We start from the raw sequence: 16,731 nt of genomic DNA on the forward strand, positions 1-16,731 counted from the left end.
TGTGAAGGGTATGGGAGATTGTTCAGTGTTCAGGGATCTGTACACGACCTTAATTAAAACCTTGACACCACATGCCACCCTGGGTACAACCAGGTGTTTCCCTTGAAGGCCCATATCACCACCATCACAGTCCTGTTGGTTCCTGGACTACAGAAGCTTTGCATCCTTAGGCCCTAGCACTGAACCACCTTGAACTAACCTGGCTGAATAACACTGAAACTGGGTCTTTTCAACACTGCTTTGAAGACTCTACCCCCCCCCCAAAAATAAAAACATTGTAAACAGCTGATGGATCAGGCAAATAGAGATGATCTGGGCCCAACTTTTAAACTACAGCTAAATTTAGATTCACTCTATATCACCCAAATATCAGTCAACACACAGATTCTTCTCTTTTTCTTTTTTTTTTTTTGTATTTTTGTTTTTTAGGTCACACCTGGTGATGCTCAGGGGTTACTCCTGGCAGTGCTCAGAGTAACATAGGGGATGTCTAGGATCGAACCAGCGTTAGCCACATGCAAAACAAGCCTTATCCAGTGTTGTATCTCTCCAGCCCAACAGACAGATTCTTAAACAAGAAACGGGAAGCTTGCTGTTGGAAACCATTGAAATTATGAGACTTCTTTTTTAATATATAGTGTCATTGTAGCCATAGGTGACCGAATTACTTCAGGAATTCAAAGCAAGTTCGCTTAGACTTATAAATCATAAATCAAGAGCCTATGATTATAGTGTGATGGTCAAAATGTTACAAATTGTATAACTCTCCCATTCTCCTGATCAACTACTTAAGAACTAGAGTCTTCTTTTCCACAGCAGAGCCCAGGTGAAAAACTGATTTTTTAAACCAAAATTAGCCTCCTGACCGTTGGTAGGCACTCATAGCAATTCCCAGGAAGGTATCAAAGCTTTATAGGCATGATTCAGGGTCTCAGGAGTTGGAAAATTGTAGAGGACCCAGTGTATCAGACACATCCTTTCATCATGATCTTGGTTTGAAAACAATGTGTCTGCTTGTAGCTGACCCTTTATTTTATTTTATCAGTCATCAGGAATATTTAAAGAGTCATAATCTGACATGGCTGATGCAAGAAAGAACATCAATTTATTTATCAGATCCATTTATTTATCCTCCTTTGTTCAAGATCCTCCTACTCTTTTATTGTGTCTTTGTTCTTCAGATATGTACTACAAACATCTTAATTTCTTTCGCATGTGACACAAGAGCTTTTCAATATTGTTTGACATCCTCGTATCTGGATCCTGCATTTTCTTCTAATAACATTGAAGGTAAACTACACAACTAGAGTTATTGAGTAATCCGGCACTTACCAGTTAAATTAGCTAAAGCCAGATCATTCAGCTCTTAGTTTTAGTTGCCTCATCTGTGAAATGGGGATTATTGTTCCTTTCTGCTAGCGTTTTCCTGAGAATTAAATAAGACAGTTCATGAGAACTTGTTAGCAAACTGTAGAACTCATTAAAAAAAAGGGGGGGGGGAGTGAGAAAATGAAAGTAATTATTCGCTAATGGTGTTAGCCCAGCTACAAAATTTAAATTTTTCTCTGAATGCGTTTTTCATATGTTAATCTGACATTCTAATGATAGTTCTGCAATAAATTGTTTTAGGTTTGAGTAACTGTAATGTAAATGTTAATATCCAGAAACAACTTGCTATTCCATTTAATAAAGATATCAATAATGAAGTCTCTAGAAGATAACTTATTTCTATAAATTTGTTATTAATTACAGAGAGAACAGTAGGTATAATGGTCAGAAGAATTGGACAGTATTAGAGGATTTAAATCCACACCATGCTAAGTGCAATGAATAAGAGTCATTTAAAAAAAATAGACTCATCTTAAGAAATTTACCTAACCTCTGATTTTTCCCATCTATAAAAACAGTTTTTAATAGTACCTAATAATAGAGTATGTAAGCTCCATGACATGTAACAATTGTGCAATAAATAAAAGTTACATTTTTTCCTAAATTTAATGAAGAGCCAAGGGAAAACTCAAGATTTTGTATTCTAAGTTGTTTTTCATGTTCTGCCTTATGCATATTTGCTCAAGAAACAGGATAAATTCCCAAATCCTCATCACAGAAAAGATTTGAACATAAAAAATAAAAATATCTTCAGGGTTGACAACACTTGTTCAAATAGCTCAGAGCCATTTTTCTCAACATGAACTTTATAATGTCATCAAGAAGGAGTCAAAAACGCTTATTCCAATAATTCTGCAATTATGATTTCATGAAGACTTTTTCATCATTACTCCATGTATCAGAGAGAAACATCTGATTTTAAATAGCCAGTTTTGAGTCTCTGGTCAAAAGATTGTACTATAATCAGGAAATCTCACAGGATTGAACTTCCCTACATGTCCAAAGTAGGGTGACCTTATCCCCATTCATGCCCAGACAAGAATTAAAACACAGGAGTGTGAAACAAACAAAAGAACCTAACAGTCAAAGCCTAAGCCTACAGAGAAGAAAACAGAATTTCAAGAGAATGTTGGTTGAGAATATTGGCTTGGCTGAGGCACTGCAATGAAGATTAAGAGTTGGCATGGAGGTGGGTATCTACTAGGAAAAAAAGGGAAATACATTCTCTTGGAACACCCTAATAAAATTGTAGATACTTTCTGCTTTTTAAAATTATTTACAAGATCATATTAGATATAAAAATATATAACCCAAGGACTGGAGAAATAGTACAGAAGGTAAGTTGTCTGTTTTATACATGACCAATCCAGATTGGATCTCTGGCATCCTATTTGGACCCCTGAGCCCACCAGAAGCACCTGAGTGCAAAGCCAGATGTAAATCCTGAGCACAGATAGATAGATAGATAGATAGATAGATAGATAGATAGATAGATAGAGGTACATATTTACCCCTTAAATCATCATCATTATCATCATTATCGTCATCATTATCATCCATAACTGTCACCGCGCTGCTCAGAAATTTAGGGTTTAAACCCTGCTATTAACCTTAGTGTTTCATTTTATTTTCCTGCCACAGCCAGGTAAATGGGCCCCAGAGGTCACCTTGTGGATGACTCAGAAAGAAATGTGAACTGACTGCAGACGCACAAGGCACTAGGGGTAAATTTCTGCATTTCTCCCCTCTTCTCCACTTGTCTCCCTAGATTTTTTTAAATTGATATACATGGACTAGAAAGAGCTCTGCTACCTTTCATTCATGGCCTGAAGTGGTCTAATTTATTACATCAATCTATCATGTTATTTTAATTACAGTCAAAATTATTTTAAGTTTCAGGACCGAGTTGGTATATCAAGGCTGTGTTACTGTTTTCTCTTGTCCTGAGATTACCCAAGACCAATGTAGGCCTCTGAAAGAGGACTGATGCAAGGCATTCAGAAGTTACTAAAAGAAGCTCATCAGGAGAACCAAGGACAATAATGACACTGTGGGTGCATTTATCAAGATGGGCAAGTAAGGCTGTGAAAGCAAATTAACTGCACTCAATGGTTTCATGTAATAATAGATTGTTTCTCACCCATGTCACTTCTACTCTACATGTACAAGGACTCCATAATTTCACTAAGTCATTTTACTCTGGTAGCTACATTCTCTGCAACCATATCTGTGCAGGGAAATATTTAGGAGTATACGTAAAACTGACATTTGTAAGAAAGAGGGAAATTGGCTGGGCAGAGAGAAACTTTGAACTACAACAGAGTCACACAAAGAAAGAACATGTCCAATCCTCCCGAGAGTCTAGTGCTCTTTAAAGGAAATTCTTCAGTTATCTCACATTAAGCTAAGGGTCTTAAAGCTTTACTCCTCCATCAATTTTGTCACTGACCTGATCTCAGTGAGAGGCTTTGACCTTGGGTGAGGTGACTGTCTTCTACAGAAGAAATTTCTAAAGAGCAATCAGCTAAAAGCAATCAACTGCCAACTTTCTTAGCTAGAAATACAAAGTTCCTGCTCCTCAATGCAAATCTATGTTTTGTACACCACAACCTACTCTCTAAGCGGAATTAGGGAATCCTGTATATGAGATTTACTGCTTCCACCTGTAAGTCTGATATATTTTGTTCTTATTTGGTGCAAACTAGTCACATGGTCTTACTCTACCGCAAGGAATCTGGGAACAGCTGGAATATTTGGGAGGTATTTTTGTCCCAATGGATATGGTCCTCTTGAGCTTTCTACTTTCAATTTCCAAGAGATTGTGTCTTGGTCCAGATGCCCTTTGGCACTTTGCTGTCTATGCTCTTATAGTAACAGAACTGATTTCTACCTTTGATTTCCCTTTCCAATCTACTGTTTAAGCCTTTCTCTCCAGTCTTAAAATTAGATCCTTCCCCTGAGCCCTTGTCCTAGTCACAGCGAGGCACTGATTCAAACTTTCTAGTGCTTTTTTACTTTTATGGTTCTCTAGTTTTTTTTTTTTTAAAAAAAAAGATTCATTTCTGTACTGACCTAGCACTCACCTTCTAGCACAGGGTTTCCCAAGATAAGGCTTTTATACATCAATATTCTCCATTAATGCAGAATCCTATACTCTATATTATTCCAGTATGTCCTATTACATAGCACTCAGTTCTCTTCAAATTGCCTACTCTCATACTTCACATCATCATTTTAAACATCTTGCCTGGACATGTTCCAATTGCCTCTTGTTGAATCTTTCAGATGAATGTCTCTAACTGCCCATCTGGTTGGATTTCTGGTACTTGAACTGCTGTAACCTTGGGACCACTAAATCGGAACAAAAAGAAACAAATAACTTCTCAACCTTAAAATTATTTGACAGAACATTTCTGTGATCAGCTTTCTTTTGATCACTTGATTCTTTCTTCCTATCCCTGTATATATGAGTTACTTTTTATCATTAGGGATCTATTTACATACTTCATTTAGATAGTGTCCTATTTTTAAGTACCTAGGCCAATTATAATTAAAGCAGGATATGGATCACTACATAGATGGCATTAGTCCTTGGACACTCAGTACCTATTAGCCTACTTTAATAATTGACTGAGACTATCGATTCTTAAATATAGTTTTATGTTTCTATCTTAATGGAACCAATTACTGTTTATAAGTCTGTTGAAGAAGAGCTGGCATCTCAAAACTTGACTTAGAATTTCAGGGACTCAGTAGATAATGAATGACAACCAAATGACCTCTGAGTTTATGGTTATCTGGAACTGGGCTCCTATATGGGTCCAACACAAGTACTGCATGAGTATTTCAACTGGAAAAGGTACCCAGAGGAGTTGAAAGAGTGAGGAAAAGCTAAGGAGACAAGTCATCACAATTACTATGCTGCTATTGTCTGCTTACTTACACAAGACTTCACAAACTGGCAATCAGCCATCTCACTTTGAATTAGATGCCAATATTGGTTAGTGAAATATTTCCCATAAATGTTTGTGTTCTTTGGGGGCTGGAACAATAGTAAAGCAGATAGGAGATAGGGCACTTTCCTTGCACATCGCCAATCTGGGTTCAATCCCTGAAATCCATATGGTTCCCTAAGCACCTTCAGGAGTAATTCTTGAGTGCGGAGCCAGGAGCAATCCCTGAGCATTGCTGGTGTAACCCAAAAAGAAAAAAAAAAGACCTGTGATGCAAGTAAAAATTGAAAAATCAGACCTGATGATGCTGGACCTTCATTCTTTGCAAATTCTGGGGCCAAGTAGTACAAAACTGATATTCTCATAAGAAGAGAAAGATAGGGCTGGGGAATTGGTACACCAAGTAGGATATTTTACTTGATTGTGTTAAAGTAAGTTCCATCTCCAGCCCCCCCATGCAGTCCCCTGAGCACCAGCAGGAGTGAATTCTGAGTGCAGTGCCAGGAGTAAGCTCTGAATATCATGAAGATGTGGACCGAAATTGAAAAAAAAATAAGAGGAAGATATGCCAGGGTATCCACAGAAGAAAGGCCTGTGGGAGGACACTGTGAGAATGAAGCTTCTTCAAGCCCCTCAATTTGTCACATTGACTAAATCACCCTCTGTATTATCAAAACCTTCCATTGTCTACCTTTGCATTTAATTTTTCCCACAAGGCAGTCATTCCACTATGTGTTCAAGATGCGTATTTATTCTTTCACCTATGATGTGATCACTTGGGCCACAAAATACGGATGGCTCTGTAGAAAGAAAAATACAGTGACTCTAGAGAAATATATCAAAGTAGAACCAATGGAAATAGGTTAATTTGTAGGCAAAACAGCTTCTGAATAGTACCTATTTATCACAGAAAGCAAACTACCCTAAACAAAGTTTTAAAGGATTGTGACATTATATCAGATGTAAGTTTAAGATAATGGTGATTGACCAAAATACAAAGACAGTCTACAGAATGGGAAAGAATATTCGCTGAATATACATCTGACAAGGGGTTGATATCAAGGATATATAAAGTACTGGTTGAACTCCACGAGAAGAAAACATCCAACCCCATAAAAAAAATAGGGCAATGAAATGAACAGAAACTTTCTCAAAGAAGAAATCCGAATGGCAAAAAGGCACATGAGAAAATGCTCTACATCATTAATCATCAGGGAGATGTAAATCAAAACCACAATGAGATACCATCTCACACCTCAGATATTGGCCCACATCCAAAAGAACAAAAGCAACCAATGCTGGCATGGATGTGGCGAGAAAGGGACACTCATTCACTGCTGATGGGAATGCCGACTGGTTCAGCCCTTTTGGAAAACAGTATGGACGATTCTCAAAAAATTAGAAATTGAGCTCCCATTTGACCCAGCAATACCACTCCTGGGAATATATCCCAGAGAGGCAAAAATGTATAGTCAAAGTGACATCTGCAGTTGTCTATTCATTGTAGCACTCTTTACAATAAATAACCAGAATTTGGAAAAAAAAACTGAGTGCCCAAGAATAGATGACTGGTTAAAGAAACTTTGGTACATTTACACAATGGAGTACTATGTAGCTGTTAGAAAAGGTGAAGTCATGAAATTTACATACAAGTGGTACTACATGGAAAGCATCGTGCTAAGCGAAATGAATCAGAAAGAGAGGGATAGACAAAAAAGATTGCATTCATCTGGGGGACATAAAGTAACAAAATAGGAGATTAATACCCAAGAATAGGCGAGATCAGTACCAGGAGGATTACTCCATGGCTTAGAGGCCAGCCGGGCATTCTAGGAGAAAGGGCAGCTCAGATAGAGAAGGGAGCACCAAATAAAGGGTGTTTGGAGGATCCTCCCAGCATGTTGAAAGTAGACTATGGACCGAACATGATTGCCACTCAATTCCATCTATTTCAGACCACAACACCCAAAAGGAGAGAGATAACAAAAGGCAATGCCCTGCCACAGAGGCAGGGTGGGATGGGGGGAATGGGTGTGGGAGGGATACTGGGATCCATGGTGGTGGAAAATGGGCACTGGTGGAGGGATGTGTACTTGATCATTGTATAATCAAAACCCAAGCACAAAAATTTGTAAGTCTACAACTGTACCTCATGGTGTTTCACTAATAAAAATTAATAAAAAAAAGATAATGGTGGTTAAAATTACTGATATTATAGTTTTGAGTTGACATCTTTGTCTGATGTATTTACCAATTATATACCTTTAGTCTCAATTTCATAAGCTTTAAAATAAAGATAGTGACATAGAGTTGAGTCTAATCTATGCAAAGCACCCAGCATAAGACCAGGAGCAAAAAGAAGTAATTGGAAGCATTCATTCTGTTAGGACACAAGTGACATGTACAAATTTCAACCCAAAATACACTAAAATATAAAGAATTGATAGTCTCCAATACTGGGAATAAAAGTTGGTGTGAGTTACAGATTGACTTAATTCAAGCTCCAACTTGTTGTGTCTCTGTAGATATCTTAATTTTGCTTCTCTCTATTGGCCAACATTATCGTTCAGGCAGTAATGGAAAGAATAAATACTTTCCTGAAATACTAATTGTTCTTCATCAGTCATTAGATCAAATACCTATGTCATTTCCATGATGCTAGTAAAATATCATCATCTGATTACCACATACCTGGGAGCAAGAGTAACAAAATATAGAAGATATGAGTCGGCAGTTGATGAAATATGATTGTTCTTACTAGTTTTATTATTATTCTCATCTGTCTACAAAAACCATAGTTCTTATAGTAAGAGCCAAAATCAGACCCAAATCCAGAATCACTTCTAGAGTTTTGGTAAGTTAGAGTTTTTCTAGAGTCCCCTGAGGCACAAGGGTTACCTAGTAGGTACAATATATATATATATATACACACACAAAATTAAGGTCCAGTATTTTTTTAAAAAGACCACAAGAACTGTGTAAGTGATTAACTGTGCTAGCAGTGGCCCCTAGATTAGCATTTTCATTATTGATGGAATGGGTATTCATATATTAGTTCATTATATCACAGATATCACTGTCATCCCATTGTTCGTCGATTTATTCAAGCGGGCTCCAGTAACATCTCTTTTTGTTCCAGCCCTGAGATTTCAGCAGCCTCTCGTTACTCATCTTTCCCAACAATTGGAGGCTCTTTCAGGGTCAGGGGAGTGAGACCTGTTATAGTTACTGGTTTTGGCATATCGAATAGGCCACAGGGAGCTTGCCAGGCAGCTGAAAACCTCCAGTACTCAACTGCCGCCACACTCACTGGCGCTCTCCACATGCTCGGGCAGAGCCTCACCCACGAGTGAACGTTTTCTTGGACACTTTATAGGACACACCCTACCCATATTCCAAGAGTACCACAACACATTTGATGGGACTTAAAGTAGGAGGCAACCAACCTGAGAGGGAAATATATTATTTTGGTTCTGCTTTAGGGCAGGGATTGGGGTTCAGGATGGAAACACCTGAAATATGGTGGTGGGAAGGTGTAATGGTGGTGAGATTGGTGTCTGAGTATTAAATGTAATCAAATGCTTTGAATTACTTTATAAAATAAAAAAAATTAAATACAATTTATATTATGCAGTCTCACCTAGTTTTATAACTGTGTAATTATAATCCTCTTTGATTCTGACTCTAGAAATATTGTCTATTATCTGAACAATTGTTTTCCAGCCATTCTATGACTGTCTCCAGGATTTCTTTCCACACTGATGTCAAGATGTCACTCATTCAATCAATTTTGACTCTGTCATTTTGACTGCAAGTACTGCAACCACTTCATAACTGCTATCACCCTAAAAGAGATTATAAATGCTATAATTTTAAAACATACCACACTCTCCAAGATGTTAAAATATAGAAGATGTGAGTCTCACATTGATGAAATATGATTATTCTTATTATTTTTATTATTGTGTTCATCTGTCTCCAAAGACCATATGACTTGTAGTAAAGACCAAACTAAAATGACAATCACTGTATCACTGTCATCCCATTGTTTGTCAATATACTCTAGTGGGCGCCAGTAACATCTGTATTCATCCCAGCCCTGAGATTTTAGCAGCCTCTCCTTACTCATCTTTCCCAACAATTGGAGGCTCTTTCAAGGTCAGGGGAATGAGACCTGTTATAGTTACTAGTTTTGGCATAGCGAATACACCACGGGGAGCTTGCCAGTCTCTGCCTGAGTGGGCAGGATACTCTTGGTACTTTGCCGGGCTCTCCAAGATATATATATACATATATATGTATACATATATATATGAATACAGATGTTACTGGCGCCCACTAGAGTATATTGACAAACAATGGGATGACAGTGATACAGTGATTGTCATTTTAGTTTGGTCTTTACTACAAGTCATATGGTCTTTGGAGACAGATGAACACAATAATAAAAATAATAAGAATAATCATATTTCATCAATGTGAGACTCACATCTTCTATATTTTAACATCTTGGAGAGTGTGGTATGTTTTAAAATTATAGCATTTATAATATGTATACATATTTATAATATGTATACATATATATGTATATATATATATCTGTGATTTGTTGCCTGCTGTCCAAACTGCATCAAACATGGTGTGTTAATTATGGGAATATGTTTGTGGCCCTGCGGTCCAGAAAGCGGCCTGGAGTGTGGTGGCGGTTGGGTAGTGGAGGTTCACTGCCAGGGCTGGGTCCCTTGGAGCAGGGAGGGCTTTCACCCGCCCTCCTCTGGGGTGCCCTGAATGAAAATAGCCTGGAGTGGTTGACAATAGCAAGACTAATAGTCAAGAAATACACACGCACACACACACACACACACACACATACACACAAACACACACTGAATTTTACTTTACTCAAATTGCAAAAGCTAGGAAGTTATAGAAAAAAATAAAAATAAGTTAAAAGAAAAAGATACACCCCAAATTTTAATTAAATAAACATCTCATTTTACTGGATGGTGGTAAAGGTAAAGGCCCTCCCGTTGATCATCGATTTGCTCAAGCGGGCCCAGTAACGTCTCCATTGGAGACTTTGTTGTTACTGTGTTTGGCATATCGAATACTCTCGGTAGCTTGCCGGGCTCTCCGAGAGGGGCGGAGGAATCGAACTTGGGTTGGCCATGTTGGCCGCTTGTAAGGCGAACGCCTTATCTCTAACAAACCATCCTAACTTTTTCTTTTTATCATGATGTAAAGAATAAGGAATATAGAACATTGAACATCTAAGATCATTACTTTGTAATGAAGTAACAGGAATCCTGATATCTATACTTAGAATTTTCTTGGAAGATAGTGAAGGCTAAAGGATTAATAGATCCCCAATGCTAGGTGCTCAGTTAAAAACTTAGACTTGCTGTGACAGGAGACACTTAGAAAGTAAACCAAATCAAAGAATTATTTCTATCGTTATTTAGTTCATAGAGAGTTGATAGAGAAGGAAAGACATTGTTTCTCATGTTTACATTTAAAACTTGATGTGTAAATTATGTGTGTATCCTTTCTGACTTACTATTAGTTATTTCAGCGACTAATAGGAACTGAGAGTTGCTTCACTGGTGAAATTTTGGAATTAGTTAAAAGTCTCTTAAGCAGACTCTATCAGACATGCAGACAAGACACACCTATAGGTGAAACTTAAAATTCACAGGATGAGAAGGTGACTGACATATCCAACCACCAATATTTTGAGAGACAGAGTAAATTGATGATCTCTTAACTGCCGTATTGTTAAATTTACAAAGCTCAAAAGCATCCCAGCAATTCTTTAAATGTCTTCTAATTAATAGCTAGCTATGTAAGCCAAGAAGATCTAGACTATTTCCAACCAAGAGCTGACACAAGAAAAGGACATTTTTAAAACAAAAAAGGCATTTCTAAAGACATTTCACAAATCTCAATTTCACCTTATTAACATTTCTTTAAGTTAACTTCATCAACAAGTATCTTAAATTTCTTCCCTGGCCCAGGCACAATAAAAAAATTCTGACAAAATGAAAAAAAAAATTACAGGTTTGACTCTCTTTCTAAGAGATCTAATGGAGACAAATAAATGATCATTAAAAAAGAGTGTGGCATGAATATTGATAAACAATAGAAGGGGTAAGGGTCATGTAACTGACCCTAAGCTTAAAACACAGAACAAAAGAATCTTAGAGTTAATTACAGTTTGTTTCCTCCTGGAAGCAGCCATTCTATTTTTCCTTCCTTTCTTAGGTAATAGAAGTACAAGACGGGTCTTATGTTCACTATGGCAGATAGATATCTTGGCAATTTTCTTCTCTCCTCTTGATGAGCAACTATATTTCTCAGAATTCACTGCAGTTTAAATTTTGAAACACCAAAAAGACAGAGAGAACCAATTTCATATCTGATTACTTTCTTTGTCTTCCAAAGGTGAAAAGTAGTACCTCTACTATTTCAGTAAATACAGAAAAATATACTTAGTCTGCCTCTTGAAACACTTATATAAACAAACATGTTAGCAAGCTTGTGATACTTATGTGCTTTGATAGGAAATGTTGAAGATAAACTTTATTATCATATTTTGGCAAGATACAATTGAATAGCACTTAGGAGTCAAGGGACATCAGATAAAAAGTAAACAGAAATTGTTGGTGTTTTTTCTCATTGTAAACTTTCTAAGTATGAAATTATTTTAAAGGAAAATTTTTTAAAGGAAAATGGAAAATAACAGGATTTCACAATAAGACGAAAGGCAACAGAAGGTACTGAGAAAGATAATTCAAAGTCATGATTCAGAGAGATAAACCCATATGATGTATCCAGGTAACTACAAATAATTTAAGAGTCTAGAATATGAGACACTGGAGACTATAGAGAAAAGAGCATGAATTAATAAGCACAAGAATAACAAGATTAGAGATGAACTTTTACCTTGCTAAGCTTTTTGACCATGCCTTTTTCAAGTTCCAAACTAGAATGAAGGGTTTGATGTGGGAAAATGATTTGATCCCATGGACACTTTATTTGTATTTATTTTGGACCTCCTAAGCACTGCATCGAAGGCCTGGAGCCATTTCCTGTAATACTCAGCAAGATACTTCAAGGGTAGGGCCCATGATTCAGCATTGCTCAGGCTGGGTAATGTTGGAGCACATCAAAATAATACCCAGTGATGCTCTGGGGACCGTGCAGTCACAGGAATATAAATCTAGTCCTTTCACATTCAAAGAATGTATCCCAAGCCCCAGAAATATCTCCCCCACCCCTCCATGTGCATTGTAGAAAGATCATTGTTGACAACTTAGAGGAACAATTGGTGGAAGGTGAAGTTCAGGCTGAGGAAACCAATAAGAAGATCTTAAAAGTATCCTAGGATGGGGCTGGAGCAATAGCCCAGCAGGTAGGGTGTTTGCCTTGCACACGGTAAACCCAGGTTCGATTCCCAGTATCACATATGGTCCCCCGAGCACCTCCAGGAGTAACTCCTGAGTGCATGAGCCAGGAGTAACCCCTGAGCATCAGCAGGTGTGATCAAAAAAGCAAAAAAAGAGGAAAAAAAGAAAAAAGTATCCTAGGAAAACAAGTTTATGAAGAAATAGAAAATTCTAAGACTCTCCAAATTTTGATTCAAATTTGAATTAATCTTAAAATAGCAATTTAAACTAAGAAGCACATTTCATAATAACATTTTATAAGAAATGTCAAGGGCTAGAGAAATAGCCTAGAATTTGGGTGCTTGTCCAAGTCCACAAATCCATTCTAAGGTTCAGATCTTCTGACTCCAATATTGCTGATGTTTGTATTATTCCATGTTGATGCCTAATGAAAACATTGTGTGAAAAATAATAGTAGTTAATAACTATATTTTCCTATTTGGATAAACATAATCTTTCAGAGACAATTTTAAAATCTCCATTGCACAAAAATACAGCAATTTAAACACACAAAACAAACTTACATATGCTTCATCCTGAAGTAATGCATTGTAGGTGCTTATGATCTTCTTCCCATAACTGTCATCTGCCTCCATCATATTGTACTTGTGGAACTCTCCTACATTGTCACAGGGAAAAAAGAGACTCTCAATTAAGTGTTAGCAGTCAGCCAAGTTGGCCTCTATTTGCTTTCCTGTAGCAAAAATTCGGCTTCCTATGTTATTTACTTTTATTCATAGACTTGTAGGACAAACAGAATGAGTAGACTGTTGAATCCCACTTCTTATCTTTCTGGACAATTCATAGAGGGTTGACAGGGAACATTATGGACACAAAAGTCACAGAAAATAATGGGATTTATGATTGAAAGACTCAGTCCGGAATATTCCCTTACCTAAAATATTTGTCTTTTGAGAAATTGGTTAAAAGTCTAAAGGCATTACTTATTTTCAAGAGCAAACATTTTGAATATTTGCAGTGGAGGGGTATTGAATATAATTTCACAAAAACATATTTTAAAGTATGAGTTATTTGTGGAACAGAAAGTAGTAGTGAGGGAACCATAGAAAAAAACTGAAAGCAATGCTACTAACAAAAAAATAAAAGTCTTAGAACTAGTGTGCTCTCAACCATGCAGAATCATATCCACCTTTTAAGAAGTGCAAAATGAACAATTTTCAAATCAAGTCACAATAGTAGCTATTGAAAAGCAACAAAATTATACAGAAATTATAGGCTACAAAGCGATCTCAGCAATTGAAATAAAGCTTGAGATATGACACTACTCTCACATCACACATAAATGTTAGATGACATGTAGTTCATTTCTAAAAATGACATTAAATTTAATGGGAATTTTACATACACAAAGACTAGAGTTTGGACATAAGAAATCAAGATTTGAGTCGCTAACATGAAACATGGATCACAAATGGCCCCTATCATTTGGAAAAGTAAAACTTGGGATTTGAGCTTTTTTTTCTTTTTTTTTAAGAGAGTTGCTTGGTGTTGGCTGTTAAGGAGGTTCCCCTTCTTATATACCTTTAATGTGAAAACTAGGAAAACATTTAATATAAAGGAGTACATAAAAAATCTAGGAATAAATGGTAAAGGTAAAGGTAAAGGTAAAGGCCCTCCCGTTGATCATCGATTTGCTCGAGCGGGCCCAGTAACGTCTCCATTGGAGACTTTGTTGTTACTGTGTCTGGCATATCGAATACATCACGGGGAGCTTGCCAGACTCTGCCGTGCAGGCGAGATACTCTCGGTAGCTTGCTGGGCTCTCCGAGAGGGGCAGAGGAATCGAACTCGGGTCGACCATATTGGCTGCGTGCAAGGCAAATGCCCTACCGCTGTGCTATCGCTCCAGCCCATTTAAAGGAATAAATGAGAAACATAAAATTAAAGAGTATAAATGGAACACCTGGACATTGTGAAGGAAAATCAAATAAAGAACTTAAAGCTAATAAGGAACAGGAATAATTAGACAATTATTTTGTAATCCTCATGTAGATTTTCATCAGGGAAATTGTTCACATTTTAAATTTTTATTAAAGTGCATATTTATTATTATAAGTAAGAAATAGTTCTTGCAAAATACAAATAAATAGAAACATCATGTAACAGAGTACCATCAGGAATAGATTTCTTTTATATATTCACTATATCCACATTGTCCAAATAAGCATTTGAGAGTGGGGCATTATGGGAGTCTTCTAAGAAGTACTCATGAGGTCCCAGGGCCCACTTCTTTGCCAGCAGGGTTAGTAGTTCACTGCAAGGACTTGAGGATGTGCTACTGTTTGGATCCTGTGGTGCTGGGGACAAACAGGGCCACCCTATCAGTGTTCAGGGCTCTCCAGAGATGAATCTTGCAACTCTTAGTGGACCATGTGGTCCCAGAGATTAAAGGGGTCAACAGCATGTTTAAAGATGGAAAAAATACTTTAGTTTAAGTACATATTATTTTCTAAATAAATAAAGTTTAAACATCATCAGTTTCAATGATACAGTTCTAAATTTTGTTCTATGCAACATCCACATTGTAGTCAAGATCAGAATACAAACTAGGTTCCTATTCTGTTATAAACTGTGAAATTTAGATTTTTGTTTTACATTATCTCTATTTCCAAGTAGCATCAGTATGGTCACAATGAAGCACTCACTTCACAGAATTACAAAGGAAAATTGTTAAAATTTATCTTTCTGGTAAGGTGACAACTACAAAGTATTCATGTACAATCAATGCTAAGTATATGTATTATAAAATTTCTTGCTTAAGATATGTAAAAGAAAGTAAAAGTCAACTATAAATATTACCACCCAGAAAATAAAACCTCATTTATGCTTCTAATACCTGCATATATTTTATGTTTATATATAGATATCATTAGGGAAGAAATAGTAGCACTGTAGCACTGTTGTCCTGTTCATCGATTTGCTGGAGCAGGCACCAGTAACGTCTCCATTGTGAGACTTGTTGTTACTGTTTTTGGGATATCGAATATGCCACAGAGAGCTTGCCAGGCTCTGCTGTGTGGGAGGGATATTCTTGGTAGCTTGCTGGGCTCTTTGAGAGGGGCAGAGGAATCGAACCTGATTAACCATGTGCAAGGCAAACTCCCTACCTGCTGTGCTATTGCTCCAGCCCAGGGAATAAATAGTAGAAAGTTTCATTCATTTCATTTCATCATCCTGTTATTCGTCGATTGCCTCGAGCAGGCCCCAGTAACGTCTCTTTCATCCTTGCCCTGAGATTATATTCAAGGCTATTTAGGAGAATGAGACCCATCATTGTTACTGGTATTTGGCATATTTGGTACGCCACGGGGAGTTTGCCAGACTCTGCCCTGTGGGCAGGCTACATTCAATAGCCTGCAAGTTTGTCCAAAGTAGGAATAAGACAATAAGATGTCATAAAAAAAAGTTCTGTTAAGATGTCGCGCGGCCGAGGATCTGGGTGGAAGATGCTCGACTCCAATTCGAGTAGGCTTGGAGGTCTCGGCCCCGGAACCCGCGTGGCTTTGTCCCTCTGCCAGTACCTTCAGGTGTGCGGAGAGTGGTCTCAGCATGGTGGTGGCTGGTCCTGGAGGTCTCCGGCTGCCGTAGCCCTGGCCGGGGCGGGGAGGAAAGCTCAACCTGCTCCCCTCCAAGGGACTCCGGGAAGGAACATCCAGGCGCGGGGGCAGAGAAATAGTAGCACTGTAGCACTGTTGTCCTGTTCATCGATTTGCTGGAGCAGGCACCAGTAACGTCTCCATTGTGAGACTTGTTGTTACTGTTTTTGGGATATCGAATATGCCACAGAGAGCTTGCCAGGCTCTGCTGTGTGGGAGGGATATTCTTGGTAGCTTGCTGGGCTCTTTGAGAGGGGCAGAGGAATCGAACCTGATTAACCATGTGCAAGGCAAACTCCCTACCTGCTGTGCTATTGCTCCAGCCCA

The 16,731-nt window shown here is 37.7% G+C and overlaps 1 protein-coding gene across 1 annotated transcript in view; it reads left to right on the top strand.

Annotated features, from left to right (window-relative positions):
* The first annotated feature begins 222 nt into the window (after positions 1–222).
* Positions 223–16,731, top strand: part of RAD21 (RAD21 cohesin complex component) — a 252,255-nt gene continuing 235,746 nt past the window's right edge. Inside the window, exon 1 of the mRNA XM_056110071.1 lies at positions 223–232. The gene's annotated coding sequence lies outside the window, so the exon portion shown is untranslated. The remainder of the gene's footprint in view (positions 233–16,731) is intronic.

Source organism: Sorex fumeus, unplaced genomic scaffold, assembly GCF_029834395.1.
Source record: "Sorex fumeus unplaced genomic scaffold, SorFum_2.1 ptg000002l, whole genome shotgun sequence".
Classification (NCBI taxonomy): Eukaryota; Metazoa; Chordata; class Mammalia; order Eulipotyphla; family Soricidae; genus Sorex; species Sorex fumeus.